This window comes from Esox lucius, chromosome 15 (genome assembly GCF_011004845.1).
Source record: "Esox lucius isolate fEsoLuc1 chromosome 15, fEsoLuc1.pri, whole genome shotgun sequence".
NCBI lineage: Eukaryota > Metazoa > Chordata > Actinopteri > Esociformes > Esocidae > Esox > Esox lucius.
The window spans coordinates 5,443,122-5,449,148 of NC_047583.1; the positions used below are offsets into that span (position 1 = coordinate 5,443,122).

At 38.5% G+C, this 6,027-nt stretch overlaps 1 long non-coding RNA gene across 1 annotated transcript; it reads left to right on the plus strand.

Annotated features, from left to right (window-relative positions):
- Window positions 1-927: 927 nt before the first annotated feature.
- LOC105031567 lies at window positions 928-4,635 on the plus strand. Its single transcript, XR_829698.4, has 3 exons — window positions 928-1,046; window positions 2,696-2,808; window positions 3,790-4,635. It is a non-coding gene; the product is annotated as an uncharacterized LOC105031567 (long non-coding RNA).
- Window positions 4,636-6,027: the final 1,392 nt, after the last annotated feature.

Genomic DNA, 6,027 nt, shown 5'->3' on the forward strand with positions numbered 1-6,027 from the left:
TTTCCCGGCAACAGTGCCCTCTAAAAAATATTTATTCTAACCCATTCAATCATTTACAATAAAGGTTTCTTGACCTAAACTCCTACCACATTAAAATAAACAACTGCACACAACTGGTGACATTTGCTTTCTTTCATTTCAGAACATGATACTTTGTTTTTCCTTATAAATAACATTAATTGTTCCAACAACATCTGGGTTTCTACCCTCCTCCCCCCTGAGTAATGCCTAAAACACTGTCATGGTACAGTAAACAGTACTGTACGAAAATATGAAATTACATTTTAACAGCTTGATTAAATTGTAGATGAGTAATACCATATTGATCATAACTATAATTTGTTTTAATATCTAGATGGGGGATAATTTCATATACATTCAGTAGTTCAATGAGAGTATGACAAAACATTTCTATATATATATATATATATGAAAATAAGAAACAATTATACTCTCATTGAACAACTGCATGCATTTGAAATGAGCTGGATATTTTATTTCAGCTCATGAAAGTGACATTTAGAGTTTTAGAGTTTTGTTAATTTAGAAACTTGTTTTTTTCTGTGTTGTTCAGTGATGAAAACTCATAATTAATGTATGTACTGTTTAAATTATGAATATATATTTTTTTATTTTATGTATTTATATTAATATGATTAAAACCCATAGGTGGTGAATTGTATGCTGTAGGTAGAGAAATCCAAATGAAGTAGCGGTTGATAAATGCACCTTTTTGCCTTTTTGAATGTGGCTAAATAACATGTAAAATGTATTTAATGAAATATAAACCTGAAATGTAAACCAAGAAAATTGACAAATATTAGCACAAGAAACCACCACACCCTCAACATGTGTAATTGCAGAATGACATCAGTGCACAATATCCTGACAGAAGACCACACCCCAGTACTATTTAAACACCTATGTCTCTCCACCTCTCAATTCCAGAGAACAAACTCAACTCTACTACAACTAATACCAACTGCCACATCAACTACTTTAGACTATTACACAAGATCTAGTAATACAGCTACTTCTACACAAAGGTAAAAATCTACTTTTAGTTTTTGCTTCATTTACTGAGGTCAAATACATTTATTCACAGTAACATCTGGTCTATATTAGAATTAAACATTAGAATATATTAGAATTAAACATTGTTTTAATTCCAATTTGTCGGATCAATGCAAAAAGACAAGGAAAAAATACAAATAAAGATAGTAATGTGAATAAAGATTAGAATGAAAACGGAGTACAGTTGTGTAAACATTATTGTAAATATTTATGTATTATATGTTGATTCACATGGTGGAGCGTGACAGTTTGAAATGCTCAGTAGGAAATAGCAACAGAAAGTGAGCATTTATTACTAGTAAAACAAGCCTGGTACAGTAACGTCACATTTATTTATTCAGGAGAAGCACGTTGACAACCAGTTCTCTTTTGCAAGTATCTCTTGAGATACAATTTAAATAGGTAGAAAATAGTGAAACAAAATAGTGAAAAGGAAAGGTAAAATATTATAGGTTGTCAGTTTTACCTTACATGTGGATATTCCCAGGGGTTCAGAATAACTAAAACATTTTGGGTTTAGAAAATATAAAATAATAAAATGAACATCATTCTCTTGTCCACATCCGTATTTTTCTCAACAACTCTGAAAATCACTCAAAATGCCCACCACTAGATGGCAGTCCTCCCTTATTTCTTGAACTCTGAGATTTTTATTTATGGGGTGCCTTGAATAGGGGGTGCCTTTATTTCTTTTGGGATTCCCTACATGTGCCATATCTGGAATCAGTGAGGATTGGAACAGGGATGTGTCCAGGCATCCTCAGGACGGTTACAGCCTCAGGAGAGGCTCCACAAAGACCTTGGATGATGGATGATGAGGCTGCTGGTTGGCATGTTTTGATTCTTCTGGAGGTCCTTGTATATTATGTACACATTTGTCATGGCAATGTCTATAAAGTAAAAGAACAGGGTCCTGTGTACATATCTTGGTCCTGTGGCGCACTGTGCAGTACTGGATCAGCTGGTCCCATAGGTACACCCCCCCACCCCGATATGTGTTGTATTCAACAATGCCCAAATCCTGACAACAGACAACCCATGTTTGTGAATGTTTTCATTTGCTATTTGCATCATAGAGGGAATAAACAACAAATAGCAACGTAAACAAAATGGCATCTCCTTTTCTGCACACTCAAAGACGCCCCTATGCAGCTTAAAGTGCAATAAGAATACGCTAACAAAAGCTTCCACTGCCAACTTCAATCTACAAAACTGTAAATATTAGCCAGCCTTGGAAAAAAGCCAGAGGTGTGGGAAATTCACCTTTAATTGCCATTTTCACCTGTGTGTGTCACCTTTTATGTCTATAAAGCCAAACATTGAAGGGTATGTAAACTTTTGATTAGGGCCATTTCTGTTATCATTATGATTTAAAAAGGAGCCAAACAACTATGTGATAATAAATGGCTTCATATGATCACTATCCTTAAATAAAATACTTGTTTTCATGATCAGTCATATTTTCAAAATCAATGCCAAAATTTCACAATTTCTGCCAGGGTATGCAAACGTATAAGCACAATTGTAGATGTTATCATTCTTGGCCCCCCTGGGAAGGAACAGGCCCGAAAGGTCAACAGTTGTATCTCATTTTGTGTGTGTGTGTGTTTCCTTGATTCAGATGTGCGCAGCGATGAGGGTAGTGGTCCTACTCTTCCTGCTGTCTCTCTGGGCTGGAGCTGGGATGGGGATGACAACGAATCAACTGTCTACAGTGGTGAAGTACATGACAGAGTCAGTAATACATATTCAAATGTCCCAGTGTAAAACACACCACTACCGTTACTACTACTACTACCACCACTAATACCTCTACTACTACTACTAATACAACTACTACCACTACCGTTACTACTACTACTACTACCACCACGAATATCTCTACTATTACTACTACTACTACTACTACAACTACTACTATTACTACCACTACTGTTACTACTACTACTACCACTACTACTATCGTTACTACTACTACTACTACTACCACTACTAATACCACTACTACTGTTACAACTACTACTATTACTACCACTACCGTTTCTACTACTACTACTATCACTACTGTTACTACTACTATAACTACCACTACTATCACTACCGTTAATACTACTACTACCACCACCACTAATACCTCTATTAATACTACTACAACTACTACTATTACTACCACTACTACTACTACCACCACTAATACCTATACTACTACTACTACTACCACTACTACTACCACCGTTACTACTACTACTACCACCACTAATATCTCTACTACTACAACTACTACTATTACTACTACAACTACTACTATTACTACTACAACTACTACTATTACTACCACTACTACAACTATTACCACTACTACCACTATTATTCCTACTACTACTACTACTATTAATACTACCACCACCACTATTACTACCACCACTATTACTGCTACAATTACTACTACCACTACTACCTCTACTCTACTACAACTACTACTATTTCTACCACCACTACAACTAGTACCACTATCACAAACACTATTATTACCACTACAACTATTACTACTTCTGCACAATCTTCTGGGTCTGGGGCAGAAGGCTTTTTAGTTGTCCTCATCTGACATTGTCTGCTACAGAGATCCTGTATGGAAGGAAGATCTGTCTCATTATGTACTGGTACCTCAGCCCCACCCTTATCCTGTGTTCTTGGTCTTTGTCCTCTTCTGTTTAGCGGTCAGAAGCAGGTACAGTATGCCATGGCAACCGGTCTACCCAAAACTACATGCCAAGATGGAAAAATGACATTCATAAGACCTCCAGCTTTGGAGAAAGAGCAATTATTCACCAGTGTTGAGTTGATCGCAGCCCGTCCTACAGGAAAACAGGGGAAAATGACACACTCAGAGTATCGTCTCCTTGTTGGGGGAAAGAATGGGCTGATGAAAACACTGAAGAATCAAGAATGTGTGGTCTTCTATAGCTATAACTCACCCTGCATTGAAAAATGCATTATTGATCAAAACTGTAACATTATTCAGTTCCTTCCTGAAGTCTTCAGCGGGGTCGACCAAAATTATAAGGCCTTTGTTTTCACCAAACTCTATGCCCCTCAGTGCCAGACACTGCCCACTAGAGCTGAGGTGTATGCATCTTTCAAAACAATTAATGCCATCCTCCCTCTGTATAGATGTGATCAAAATGTGTGCTTTCAGTGTGGTCATAGAGAGATGATCCCTGATGACCCCTGTTTACGTGGATATCCACAGACGTAAAGAAGCTGACCTGAAGACACATCCCAGATCTGTAGTGCAAATAAATACCTTTTTCTTCCACTCCTCTCCTCCTTTTCCAAACTCACGTTCCTTGTTCTCACTCCTTCACCTCTTTTCACTTATCACCTCTGGACCTTGTCCATCCTTTGCATCTAAACTTCTACTTGGATACTTTGTTTGATCTGGCAGAAAAGCATACGTGTGAACTTACGGCTGTGCCATTCAGATTCCCTTGATGTGGGTGTATTTTGTACGTTACAGTATCAGTTCAATAAAGGGCATTATAGCAGCCAAATGACACGGTCTTCATTACTACAGCTGTGGGTTTTTCTGATGGTATGGTTTGCTGGAGGTTTGACACTGCACGTTTGAAAAAGAAAAATTATTTTGTTTGCACTTTCACCAACATTTAGTTCTGGGTGTGTCCATGTTTAGTTTTTTTGCCAGCCATACATACCTACACGTAACCTTGGATCGCAAGACACAGGCCTTCTAATTGTACCTAGAATCTCTAAAGAAACAGCTGGAGGCAGGGCTTTCTCCCATAGAGCTCCACTACTATGAAATGATCTGCCAATTAAGGTTAGAAATGCAGACTCAGTGCAAACTTTCAAGTGTCTACTAAAGACTCATCGCTACAGCATGGTCTATGATTAAGTGCAGTCTGGCCCAACGGTTTGAAGGTGACCAGAAAGGCTTGATACTGTCCACCCTTGCTGTCTTGCGAGGTGGGATCTCATCACCACTGGGATGCCCTCCCTCCAATGCCATTCGGGGACGGAGTCACTGGCTTGTTGTTGTCTCTCCACTGCACCCATCGTGCAATTGGGGTGGACCCTGCTGGCAATACTCAGCTCTCATTTCAGGATGGTTGTGACAGGGGATTAGGGTCAGTTCTCCTTCTCCACTCTAAATCCTTGTTAATCTAAAAAATGCACTCTCTAGATTTCTCCTGCTCTGTTTAAACTGTGGAGGACATGAGGTCTAGATTTCTCCTGCTCTGTTTAAACTGTGGAGGACATGAGGTCTAGATTTCTCCTGCTCTGTTTAAACTGTGGAGGACATGAGGTCTAGATTTCTCCTGCTCTGTTTAAACTGTGGAGGACATGTGGTCTAGATTTCTCCTGCTCTGTTTAAACTGTGGAGGACATGAGGTCTAGATTTCTCCTGCTCTGTTTAAACTGTGGAGGACATGAGGTCATGGCCCACACCTGGTCGTGTTGCAGATCAAGACGATACCTGACGATTCCAGCTGCTTTCTGCTGCAGTTATCTGGACGTTCCAGATCTTAATCAATCAAAACACATCCTCACCATAATAAACCAGGTACACATTATTAACAGAATACATAAATTAACCGGGTAAACTCTTCATTAACTAGGCATACTCTTCATTAATCAGGTACACTCTTCATTAACTAGGCATACTCTTCATTAACCGGAGCCCGGTTTCCTGATAATGTGGCATGTAAGAGGGTTTAACGATGCACGTAACCTTAAGATGGACTTTGTTACAACGGGGGAATTAGGGAATTAGGCTATGAATACATTTTAAAAGCCTATTTCATGCCGATAAAGCTTGATTACTTACCAGAATCATATAATGCCGTGGCGTAGTGGTTAAGACAGTGCCTCTCATCCTAAGTCCAAATCTATTGACAGCAATTACATTTATTAATTTTTTCTGGTAGATTCCAC